The sequence below is a fragment of the Xiphophorus maculatus genome, chromosome 10 (genome assembly GCF_002775205.1).
Source record: "Xiphophorus maculatus strain JP 163 A chromosome 10, X_maculatus-5.0-male, whole genome shotgun sequence".
NCBI lineage: Eukaryota > Metazoa > Chordata > Actinopteri > Cyprinodontiformes > Poeciliidae > Xiphophorus > Xiphophorus maculatus.
The window spans coordinates 11,243,531-11,257,377 of record NC_036452.1 but is presented as its reverse complement, the minus strand read 5'-3'; the positions used below and the strand labels follow the sequence as shown (position 1 = coordinate 11,257,377).

General features: G+C 37.8%; 1 protein-coding gene across 2 annotated transcripts in view; it reads right to left on the bottom strand.

Moving 5' to 3' along the window:
* The window catches only part of ctbp2 (C-terminal binding protein 2), a 138,968-nt gene extending 126,689 nt beyond the window's left edge, over positions 1–12,279 (bottom strand). For both annotated transcript variants that reach the window (XM_023340962.1, XM_023340964.1), the window contains exon 1: positions 11,928–12,279. The gene's annotated coding sequence lies outside the window, so the exon portion shown is untranslated. The remainder of the gene's footprint in view (positions 1–11,927) is intronic.
* Between the last annotated feature and the right edge of the window lie 1,568 nt (positions 12,280–13,847).

Below are 13,847 nucleotides of genomic sequence, written 5' to 3'. Positions count from 1 at the left end.
AATCTAAAAACACAGAATAAATAATTCTCATGTAAGGTTTCTGGCTGATGAGGGTACATGTGACTGTGTCCACCACTGTCTGTCAAGCCTTAGTTAGAAGCGCTCCGGTTCAGCTGTGTACATGCCATCTCCTGTCACAGGCAGTTTACAAGACTGGGAATGAGGACAGCCATCTGTCCCGCCTCTATGGGGTGCACAGAGGGACGTTTTGCACAGCTCTGACATGCATGACTTCTCCTAATGCTCCACAAATGTTTAGACATGTTACATAAGCGATGCGCCTGTTACACTCGATGTGGAGGAGGGATGAAGAAGACTACCTGTCGAAGGAAAAAAAAGATAAGAAAGTGCAAGGTAAAAGGAGAGTTAAAAAGGGTTTTAGAAAGCAGCAGAGGCTTTTCAGGCAGACAACTGCACCACAGGGCTGCGTTGGTGTTGCTATAGGGTACTTGTAGAGAAAAGAAGTCCAGTTCGAAGGAAATTCAAATGCCAAGACTCCACATGGGGTTGTTTTCACACTGTTGAAGGAGGAGTGTTGCAACCTACAAAGTTTCCACAGCTGAAGCGAATTTATCTGACATATAAAGGTAACGGCTGGAAAGAGCTTACGCTAATACAGCACAGAGCATAGGGTTGAAAGTGAGCTTTTTATGGTGGTATTTTGCAGGATGTTTTGTTGTTCTGCAGCTAGAGAGAGGGAAAATCTTAAAACTCCTCCAAGATGTCAAGTGTATGAATAATCCTTCTGCAAACAACTGCATGTGGTCAAAGTGTGCGCATGTTTAAGACTGATTCAGATCTAACTTTATCTGACTGCAGCTAAACAGCACGCTGGGAGAGGGACTGTGATAGAATAGTGTCAGATCAATTATAGTTACCTTTTAAATAGTATTTTACAATCTCTTTTACATCGACTTACATCACTTTTGATGTAAAAAAGTCAAGTCAAACACCTGGTAGCAGGCAACTGTGGCACATTTTTAAGGCAAACTGCCATCTTTCAAAAGCCTGTTGCCTTTTTAAACAACCATTTAAATAAAAAATGCATTTTGGGGGAAAACTCTGCTAAAAAAAAAGCTGACAGTGTGACAACAACGTTGCCTCTATAACAGTACCTGGTGACTGCTCTGGGAGATTTTCTCCACTTAGTGTTCCACTTATACAGCATTTAGGTTTTCTCTCTGGGTTAGTTTCTAACTATACAGAAAGCAGCGTGTTCGGTATTAAACCAAACTGATATGTAGTCCTTCAAAAACAAATCAAACAGTAGGCAGGTATTAGAAAGTATGCAGAGCTTAGGGCATATGCTGATTAATTGGAGGTAGAAAAAAATACAAACTAAAATAAGAAAGAATCATAATTTAAAAGCAGAATTAAGCACTTCCAGCACAATACTGACTATAACACTGCCTTCAATGCTTCCAGACAGCCGAGCTACGCCTCTGTGAGAGCAGCCACAGCACTAACTCAAAAAGAAGAACCTTTGTTCTCAGACCTATAACCATAGCTAGAGATTAGTTAAAATGTGTGAACATGAAGCTGTCTGAAGCATCAAAGCAGAGCAGCTGCAGAACAATACAGGAACACTTAATTTCATTTCAAGAAAAAAGAAACTGTCATCCACCACAACACTACCCTTCACTTTTATCAGCTGGTAATCTCTTCAACAAACAGTTGCTAGTTTTATCTAATCTTATTGTTGCTTCTGGGTTCACAGTCAAGCCAGGGTAAATTTTATCCTTTACAAGTCTTCTCTATTTAAAGGTTATTTATAAATGTTCTAAGGTCAAAGTAATCTGCCAAAATTAGTTTAAGACATGCCGGGCTTGCAAGTAGATGCAGAGTTTTAATAGCTACATTTTTAACTACCTACACAGTTGAGGTTCTATTTATACTTTACAAGTCTGTAGAGAAAGAAACTGAAAGAGTCAAAGATTATACACAAACTATCTGTAAATATTGTAAATGTGTCATTGTCTTGTCCAACCATTAGCAGAAAACATAGCAAAAGTAAGCCAGGGCTAATGACTGGAAGTAGCATTTACATTTCAGAGTAACCCAGCCAGAGCCCTGACTTCAATCTAAGAATCTATGGACGGAGCTGAAGATTAGGGTGATGGCAACCTTTCTAACCTCAATGACTTGAGGCTCATCACAATAGACCAATTTTCAAAATACCAGTTGAAGCATGTGCAAAAATCTGGTCAGCAATTAAAAGAATACTTACTTCAAAGATTGTCCGCATTAAAGCATATGTCGATAAAACGTGCCTAAGTACTAATAAACATCTTCCTAGGTAAATATCACTATTCTCCATGTTTGTTTCTTGCAAGCTAGGGTTCTAAACAAGCATGACTATTCAGAATCAAAACGATACCATGCATTGCATCTACATGGGACAATGGATCCTTTGCCAAAAATTCACTTATTTTGTTGCTACTAAAATTTTGTCTTTGTCCATTCAAACTTGTATTTCACTTCTTTAGCTACACCCATATCATAGTTGAGACCAAAGTTGGACAATGCTTTGATTACATTTCAAACAGAAGCAACATTATGCAGCAGCTAATCTGAGAAGTTTAATTTCAACCCAATGTATACTTTTAAATTTTAACCAGCTTAAAAGATAAGCTAATTATTTTTGCCTGCACATGTTCATTCATATATTGGTGAGTATGATGCAAGTAATGACTGAAATTCTCTTTTGGTTAAATTTGAAAGAAATATATGTTTTGTGTAAAGCCACCAAATAAAACGGCCCAAAATTTTTATGACTTTTCCTCTACCATTTAACCACTAAAACGTGATGAGTTAAAATGCTAAACAAGGCGCCAAGAGCCATAAAAAGTCTATATCCCGCCCACTCGCTACTTACAGTGACTTTAATAGCTGATTTTATCACTTCCTCATACTGTACACATATCACCGGGCTGAACAAATGTATCTACACTCCTGCCACATGGACTACATGCATATCTAAGAGGACATCTGTATTGCAAAGAATTTGCCAGCAAGATGAGGCAATTGCTTTCATTGGGTGGGCTGATATACACAGATACACAATGAAAGGCTGCCGATGCAGAGCGATAGAAGTGTTGGTTAGGCTTCTTTAAGCCAACAGAGCAACAAGGCATCTGTTAGCGCGACAGTCCATCTCCCACCCTTAGAGCCTGCCCTGTAATTAATGATGCACTGTGATTTTCCTGCAACAACCTCACATCCTCGCACATGTTGACTTATACATTTGTGACTATGATGCAATTAATAATTGACTGCATGAGAAATTCGCTTTTGGTTCAATGTTAAATTGTGAAGTTTTGCATCCAGTAATAAGATGAATGATGGTAAAGTAATAACTACAGAAATAGGCAAAGACCAGAAAAAGATCTTCCTAGTGTTACGACTGTGACCAAAAATATCACATTTTGAAGATACTGCAAATATAAAAATAATAAACAAATTATCTAACTGCTTTTACTTAAAACTGAAAAGCAACTGTTATTTCCAGAGCTCCTATAATAACATGACATGTAGTGTTCAAATAATATTAGTTCCTACTTAACAGACATGTTGCTCAATATGAGTGGTAATGTGTCATCCCTACAGCATGCTGCTGCCACCACCACACTTCGCATACCTGATGCTGGTAACCCTCCAATGTTCAGATGGCTTCCTGGAGTTTGAGCTTATGGTGTTTTGAAAATGAATATTTTTTATTTTGTTTTTTTTAAGTTAAAACAGTAATTAAATATGTTTCAAAAATAATATTATAATAATCTTTTGAATTAATAGGTGACATTATTAATCATATTAGTTAATAATAATTTTCATCAAAGTAATTAGATCATTTGGTACCTACATGTCAGATTGTATTTTTATCTAATAATATTGCTCAAGGTTAAGAGACAGAATCTCATGCTCTTTGCCTAGAAAACATGTAGAATTGCAGGCGATAGCTAACCTCCCCCCTACATCCCCCCAACCTAGCTTTCCGCTTTGATCAGGTTTGTTCATCTCCCAAGAAAAAACAAGGGCAGTGGAGGAGATCTTACAAATTATATTATGGGACATGAAATTAATCCACCCTCCCCAAACATTTGGCCTTCACACAGTTTAACCTTGAAACCGGCTTTTTACTCCCTCGCATGAGGACTTCATGAAAGACCCTCTGTCATATCCAAAAGAGCAAGTCTGACATTACAACAATGGCTCTGCAGAGGCAATTACTCAATAGGATCCTTCACCGTGCTGATGATACGTTGTAATTTCATTTCACTTATGTCTGTCTCATAATGTAACACACAATTGAGCGGGGGCCCCTTTACATCCCAAAAGACCACTTCCTCCTTAAGATAATAAAAGCCTTTTGTGCTTGCCTTTGAGAAATCCTTGGTGGATTATGTGAATGTGAATTCAGAAGCCCATCAATTAATATGCATTAAATTAAAGTGTATTAAGTTGTTGAAAAAAAATTAATAACTCTAATAGCGGTGCCACTGCTTCACCAGACAACATCTTACCCGGATGCTAACAAGGCTGTCTCAGACACGGTCAGAGGGGGCTAACGCTGCAATACTTACTTGACCTTTTGCAAACAATGCAGCTGCCGTTCAACCACCTCAGTGTCCCCTGACACTAATGAAGAGTGGTGACTGTTACATCCAGTCCAATAACGGCAAGAAAATCTTAGCGGCTTGCCAGACAGCCACAAGATTCAGCTATAGAGGATTTAAACGATGCTTGGATCTATATAGGATTAGAGTACATATTTAAAACACCTAATCATTTGGTTCATACGGTTCCTGCCTTTTAAACGTGTTTTAAGTTGCCAGAGAAACCGCGGGGGGAGGGGGGGGGGAGGGGGGGAGGGGGGGGGGGTCCTGGTCAAATGGAGCATAAGTACCGGTAGCTGTCTGTCTTTCCTGCCTGTGCTGCAAGGTTTCCATCAGCTATGCGTACGCCAAAGGAGGGGGATTCATCTAAACATTTCTCCATCTACACAAAATTAACTCAGCTGTTTACAAATTGTCAAACAAAAAATACTTCCAACTAGAGAAGCACTTCTTCCCACTTCTTAATATGTAACACTGTAAATAAGATATTTCTCATTCTTTATAGTTGGGCTTTATTTGTACGATAACACAAAACTTGTTGGATTTTTCTTGATTTTTTTCTTAAACCAAATTTTTATTCATTTTTAAAATAGAATATTGTTGTCACTTGCTTTTAAAAAACAAATCAAAATCTGAAAAAATGTATGTTGGCAATTTAGTGATTTATTTTTTTAAAATAAACTGGAAATTGTCAACAAAACCGTCTTTCCTTAATCCTTATCACATGAGTATTCCCGCCTTCGTTTACAAAATATCTATAGCTGACACTGAAAACATGAACATATAGACATTAATTAGCTGAAGAAAATTTTAGAGAGTGCTGACAGTCAACACACCAATCTTCTCTCACTGTACTTGTACTGTGCATCAAAATTGAAATATATGAAATGAAAATAACTACGTTCAAGGTTCTTCAACTGTTTCAATCTCACACCCTCCTCAGACGTGGAAAAAAACACAACAAAAAACTTTCATACACACATTGTCAAAATATCTTATTGTTCCCTACAGTACAGGGAACTGTTCATGGGGATTTATAAAAAAGACATGTATGGTACTAATTAGTCTTTATCCGTATGTAGCTCCAGATACAAGTGCTGCTACTGTCACTGAATTGATAGCAACAGGAAAGGCAGCAATGACAGAAGAACAGTCTGAAAATCCCCGTAATGTATCTGAAAAATGAAGATACACAGAGCCTCAAGAGAAAAGAGAAAAAGGGAACAATATGTCAGGTGTTTCTTTGCAATACCTTTCCAATACATCACTGCTAAAGGTTAAAGGAGTTTGAAAACCATGAGAGCAGTAGAGTAACTACAGCTTCAGTTGCAAAAACATATTAGTTTCCCGCTACTATAAACTATCACGATCAATTTTCAGTTTTACCTTCACGTTTTTGCCCCCTTTTCTAAAAGACAGAAAATTACCCCCCGCTTCCAGCTAAACCAATCTTGCCTTAAGTTGGAGATAATGAACATGTTCGGCAGACTTCAAAATGAACACCAGCGCTCCTGGGCACCTCAGCTCAACACAGGCACATCACACAGACAGTTTTTAAAGAAGGAAGGCACAAAAGGGAAAGGGAGAAGTCTTAGCCTTTGGAGACCAATTAGAATCACATATTAAAACTGACCTAAAAGAACCGTACAGGTTACACTACTTACCCTTTCCCCATAGCTGCTGTTTCCAGTCCAAACAAGCAACCTCCACAGAAAATAAAGATGAAAAATCTGCCTCCTTGGAAGGATTGAAGAGAATATCGAGAGGTGGTGAACACACATAAGGGGCATGAGGGAAGCATTTACAGGCTCAGTAGTCTTCCAGGCATAAATTACATGATCTTCTTTAAACACCCAAGACACTATTAGATCACAACCATCACTGACATAAGAAAGACTTAATAGAAAGATGGGGGAAAAATTCACAGAGACACAAGGATGTCATTCTCAGCACTGCAACAGTGTTGCTCAAACTATATGAATGTTGAAGAAAATAACAGAAGGCCGTAAAATGCTAATACCTTACCACAAAGACCAGAAAATCAACTATATATAGATCATTCTCAATGAATTAGAATATGATAGAAAAACTCAGGTGGAGTTTTTCTATCAGATGATATAGGCTTCACTTCACAATTATTTCAAGGCTATGATTTGAACACACTTCTTCCTTCCACTAAACTTTGGATGCAGCACTCTGAACAGTCAGCTTCAATAACAATAAGCTTTTTTGGGTTACTCTTCTTGTGTCAGTGACTGCAAGCTTGACAACTGTCAAGTCCGCAGTCTTTCCCATTATTGTAATATTTTTTAAGGGATTGAATTTGGGGTTTTTATTACCTACAAGTCAGAATAATCAAAATTAAAAGAAATAAATACTTCAAATATATCACTGTCTGTAGCAAATCTTTATAATCCGAGTTTCACTTTATGGACTGAACTGAAATGAATTAGGATTTACTGAGATGCATCTTAATAAATCACTAACAGCTAAATAGAAGTTTAGGCAATCTTTACACAAGCGGTGCATCCACGGCATATTTCGCATCACAGCGGTTCTGAAACATGCTCCGTCTCGCTTCCACGGCACCTCCAGAGGGGGACTCCGTTCTCATAAATCCCCTCTAATGGTCGTCAGCGAGGGAAGTTTTAACACAAGAACTTAGCGGCCACTGTTACTCACCCGCGCAGAGCGAGGGTCTGGGGATGATGGATGGTAATAAATATTGCAGGGGGCTAACAGAGGTCCCTTCGGAGACGTTCGATTGCCTCTGGCAATGGGGTGCTGCTCAGCAACGCGGGAGACGGTGGTAGGGAGAGGGGGAGGAAGACTCCTTGCCAGGCTGAGACTGATGGAGTCAGATCAATTTCCAGAGAAAAGGATAAAAAAAATTGCTTCCAACTCACCATATGTATAGCGACTCTGCTGGTCACAGATGGAGACAAAAAAATCTACTGCTGAGCAATGATTATTGTGAATGTACCTGTTATGACCTCATCCCTGCTGCTCTTGTGTCAGGAGCTTTTCTGACAGGGATCCCTGTTGAACTGATCTGCCCACCATCTTAACTGCTTCCTTGACAATAGCTTCACAGCAGAGCAGATGTCCAGGCTGCACACATCTGTAGTGGCCTTCTAGTCCTTCAGGCACACAGGCCCACCCCCATTCCTGACGCTAATGCATGCATGCACATGGACACTCATGAGAGAGAGACAGAGCTAACCCACCAAGGTCATCTTTATTTTGTGAGATTTTTACTAAACTCAAACCAGTTTGCAGCAAAGAATGTCTATTTCATACTGTAAAAGTATAGGATCTAACCTGCCAGTCATCAATCAGAGCCAAATGAGGAGGTTGTGGGTTTGTGCGTGGGCAATGGCTTATTTCAATCTCGAGTGCATCTCTACAAGAAGAATCTACCTGCATTAATAGCACACTGGTAGATACTCTTACAAATAACCAGATTGATGAAAACAGACATTTTTGAAATTATGCAACACAAGTGTTAATATGCTAATCAGACTCTGTTAGTAGACATACCCCAACTACTCAGTCAAAGAACTGATCTGCCCACCAGATCGGGCATTGTCAGCTTTGATGTGTAATCAATAGGTCAGCTATATTTTTCAAATCTACTTTTTTTATTCTTTACAAGTATCAAAACAACAGTTAATGTAAGGATAAATAAGTGAAAATTGAACAGAAAAGAAAGGCCAGGGTTTAACAAAAACAGGACGTAGACATTTTACAGCCAGAGTTTTCCTTAATGATACAAAAGTCCTGTGTAATTTTAAGCTTGGTGAGTTGGGAGTTTTTTTTCCAAATACTTTAACATATAAAGGAGAAAAGCTGTACTGCAGGTTCTTTGTAAGAGGCAGGGTAATTCAACAGAAAATTTAAGACAAATATATACATTTATGGTTAATGATTTTAACACACATCATTAGCCATTATCTGAACTCAAGAAAGCTGCATCAAAATATTATTTGGTGCATACATTAACTGACATACTGAGAGATCTTAGTTTGGGTGCTTTCAATAAATCAGGAAAAATAATGGATTTTCACTATTTGTCTCGCTGATCACTGATCAGAACCGACTATGATCCTTCTGGGATTAAGATGCAACTCTCAATCTGGGTGACACTAGTTTTTCATTAGACCATCTGTTAACATACTAAAAAGTTCTAATTTAATTAGTCTGTTAATATGTACAAGAGTGCGTAATTAAAAAGTTAGCAAAAGGCTATTAGCAACTCATTCATAAACGAACTACACCAAACAGTGGTTGCGAATACATGATCCACATTCTGTTTTTTTTTTAAGTTCACACTTACAGGCTGCTGTGCGAGAGTTCTATGGAAAAAGTATGGCTTTTTTGATCTCACTCCATCTACCATTTCAGAGGAAATGTTTTTGCAGTTGCTTTCAAAGGCCCCCTATCGATAAAGCCATGGTATATAGCATTAGAGAAAAAGGGATTTTTTTTTGCTGTTTTGGTTTCATCTTCTCTTTCTATACTGCAAACACAAAACCTCCATTTCCCACCACTTCAAGCCACAAAGTAAAAGATGCAGCAGTGAAGCTTTTTCTGCTTGAAACAGATTTCAAACTTCATTGAGATCTTACTTTCTTTGATTTCTAACTACAACATAAAAAACAAAACATTTGCTGCAAATTTGGTGATAGACGTAGTAGTTGCACAAATGATTCAAAAGATTCTTCTTTGTTTACCCTGCCGATCAAAAATCAATAATTAAAGGAAAATCATTCAGTTCCTTTAATTTTTTATTTCTTTTATGCCGATTCCTGCTTTTACCAACTTTATTTTTTTTTCTCAGCAACCGTATGCACTAATAAAAACACATAAAGGAAACAATGTTCTATGATAGATGTACTTTTGATTCCAAATAAATACTCCGATTTCTGCATCAAAGTATTTTATCCTAACTTTTATTTTTATTTTAAAAAACAACCTCAACATCATCTTTACCAAACCCAAAATAAAACGTGTTGTGGCAGATAATGCGTCATGGATTAAACAGGTTGGGAAATCTTCGTTTGAATGCATTTAATGAATAAGAAAATAAGCCTAACATTTTCTATGACCTGCTAAAAAAAAGTGGAGACACTCCACTCACTGGCTGATTGATTGGTGCATCACTATGTATAAACACAGAGAAAATCAGATAATCAAACACGTTCTGTTGACATATTTTCAGAAAATGCTGATTTAATTAGTCTGCTAATATGTAAAAGTACTTACTCCAGTGTGTAATTAAAAGTTAACACAAAGCAATTAGCAGCTCATTCATACACTGGCTGCCCAAAACAGTGGCTGTTAAATCAAGATCCACTTTCGATTTAGTTTGATTACCATTTACTCTTTTAGCTGTTGTACAAAAGCTTCAATGAAAGACTACAGCTCAGTTACATTCTGAGACAGACAGCTTTTTCTAGGGTATATTCCTCATTCCACGCAGGAAACTTACAGATCACCAGTCCACAACACAATAAGTGATAACCTTTCAGGTGGAATTCCTCAGGCAGTAACAAGTGTTTGATCTTCTTTTTTTTTTTTTTTTTGTCATGAGATGCACAAAGTTTAGTGCGGCCTCTGATCCTCTGTGATGATGTGTGGCATCTTCTTCAAAGTTACCCCCAGGGGAGGAACGTTTGGAAAATTGGTTATGTGTGAAAGGTCAGTGAGACCCAGACTGAAGATATTGTGAATTGTGTTTATTTTTGGATAAGGAACATAGTACGCCAACCTCTACTGAAACGTTTTCCACAAAAACTAGTTGCTGGGGATCGAGAATCCAGTACAGAACTGGTATTTTCCTATCTTTGAGTCATTGCTCTGCTCTGTTTCTGGTCCAGTCACTTCTTGTTTACCATTTGCTTGCAAGTGTCACCGTTGATAGCAAAGTAAACATACCCAGAATTCAAATCTATTTACTTCCTGTTAGTGACATCTTTTGGTCAGAAAGCACTCACTTGATTAATCTAAAGATCAAAGTAGTTGTTTTAAAATCAACCCAATAGCCTAATAGTCTCTTAATGTTTCCCCCTAAATATTAAAAATCTGAGTTGATGAGCACATGCTTTTCAACCACTGGAAAAATCTATGTCCAAATGGAAAGCGTTCATAATAGCAGAATAAGTGGGATTGCATGCTATGTTTTGATCCTCAACACAAATAATTTTTTTTATCTTTACGTCAAAATGTAGCTGCTAGCTAAACTTTATATTTTAGGGTGAAAAATTATTTTCACCATAAAAATAATTTACAAAGTTCTAATTTCACCCACAGTGACGGGTGGTATACTCACAGCATGATGCTGCCACTACTGTGTTTACACATAGTGAATGTTTGCAAACATTCAAAATGTGTCCTTCTTGTAAGTGGGGTAAAAATGTAGTTGCCATCTTGCAGCCAACTGACCAGCAGTGCACAACAACAGGTGGAGGAGAGGCACCTATGCCTCTATGTTGCAAACACATTAACCTTTAAACCATAAAATTGGTGTGAAGGACGATTTGAACTTTTTTGAAACCGTAACAGTACGCCTCAGTACTGTGGATAGATATATACCATACATACAATATAGGTTAAAAAAACTGTTGCTGGCAACTTGACGGCAATATTTTAAAATGAATGTAGAATTTTTTGCTGAATACCCTGTTTTGGGTCACAACTTTTCAATTTTCAATGTAAATTTAGGACAATAAATTACATCATAAAAGGCGATTTTAAAATTAAGTTACTTTCTTAATTTTTAACCCACATAATCGATATTAGCATCATTCGAAGGATCTCGGAATGCTTTTTACAAATAGTTAATTTGTTTTGCTACAAAAGTCATAAACAAGCCCACTATGACGGGGTTTGTCTCAGCATGCAACACTCTCAGGTGACTACAACACTTCCTATTTTCTTCTAAACGACACCACACTCCGTACTCGGTCTTACTGGAAGCAAAAACAAGCGCTAGTGTCCGCGTCCTGGCTTAAAATACAGACGGAGGTAAAAAATAAATGTCAACAGAGAAGGTAAATACACGTCCACATTTTAACAGGACAAGCTACTACTCGGTCAAAAACAGCGTCTGTGAGGATCCAACCCACCCGTCCATTCCCCCCCCCCATCTTCATGGCGCAGTAAGGTGGACACACATGGCCGGAGCTGAATGCGGACCTGGGCACCCTGACGGCAGCCAGTCACCCCCAACTCTCAATCAACCCACAAACTGAATTTTAAAAGCGTGCTTCGCTCTTCTCTCAATTTCTACAGTAAAAAATGTCGCACACTTACCCGAATAAATGAATGAATCGCCAAGTTGAGGAGCCGACTTTCTCTCTTCAAGCGCACGTCCTCGGCGGCGGCAGCATCATCCGCTTCAGGATTAATGTTTCATGCGAAGATTGTTCTTAATATTATGATTTCGGAGTAATTCTGATTCCACCTTATAAATCCTCCGTGCAGCGTGTTTGTTTCCCCAGCAGACTCGAAGAAAATGTGCAGATAACAGGAGTAATGGGGGGTAAACGGGCTACAGTGTGTTATAATCTTGTTTATTATGAGCATAAACACCGAGTAGGTGTCCAAATGTTTCACCGCTTTATTTTTTCCTCCCCCTCTCTCTCTCGCTCCCTGCCTGCCTCTCTTTGGCAGTAGTCTGTCTAACTCCAGTTTTTTTTTTCTTTCTTTTTTTTTTTTTTAATCAAGGCGGGGTCTTGGGTCGTTTAAACCAATGACATAAACCCAGACGAAGACGAACCCCCCCACACTTCTTCCTTCTCCTCCTCCTCCTTCTCCATAAAATCACTCACACACACTTACCTTCTGCTCACATGCTTATCCTAACTGATGAGGTCAAACGGGAAATTTTAATCAAAAGTTTTTGTTTGTTTGATTTGTTTTTAAATGAAGGTCATCTTTATCTAGAAAGACCACTTTTCTAGGGACCTGACTGTAAAAACACAGCTGAATAACTAATTAAATAGAGATTTACTTAAAGATCTCACGAAACACAATGCTTTTTAAAAACACACTTGAGACAAAAGGTAATGCTGCTTTGTGATTTGAGTTGATGACATCAAAAGAGACACAATAATCGTCATTGGTGAACACTATAGCCAAGAAGTGACAGATCTTAAATATTCTGAAGCGTTCAGGTTGCACTTACGTGCCGAGCCGGAGTTTGACTTCGATTATCCAAAATCATTGATGGATACTGTCGAGGATGGCGAAGCTGAACCAAAAAGCGACAATAAAAATGTTAAGTTTATTGTCCTTTTTCAGGATTTCCATCTTACTGTTTTCCATGCACTTGTAGTAAATATCTTTCTGCTTGTGTCACTTTGAATATTAATGGAACGTGGCAACAGCAGCATTGTATGCAGGAAGCATCTTTGGGGCTTTGTGTTTATATATATCCCATCATTTTTGACTAAGGCTAAAAGCTGAAATCATAACCAACCACTAATTTCAAAACAAGTGCAAATTTTACAATAAGCAGAAATCAAACAACAGCTGACTAAAAACATTAAAAGTGCAACTTAGTTTACATTGATACAAAGTTCAAATCAGCCGTCGACAACAACGACTGCAATGACTGTAGGAAGGTAAACTGGAGAATTCTTCATAAGAATCTGAGAACGAAGCAAGCATTGATTTCCTGTAGACTTCAAGCACACAGTGAAGAAAACTCTTAATTGGTTTCAAAGGAAGAATGTAAAAAAAGATAAAATAGTCTAGTCAATCAAGTGACTTGGAAAATTATCCAATGGAAAATTGAAAAGAATTAAAGATCAGAGTGCATAGAAAGTGAAATGAATCCCTGATTAACCCCCGCTGCTGTTGAAATTATACAAGACATTAATTATGAAAGTTGTACAGTTTTCAGTGACATTTCTTTACTGCTATTTTTATTTTGATAGACGTTAGCAAAACTGTCACAAAAGTAACTGCTAAAAAGCGGTTATACAAGACATTAATTATGAAAGTTGTACAGTTTTCAGTGACATTTCTTTACTGCTATTTTTATTTTGATAGACTTTAGCAAAACTGTCACAAAAGTAACTGCTAAAGAGCTTAGCGCGCAGAAATTTACATATTTCTGTCGTTTTAAGACAGTTTTGCCTGAAAACATTAATTATGTGAAAATTCTTTGGATTGTCTAACATGACTGTTTGTTTTCTTCCCAACAGGATATGTTTTCAAAATTCCATT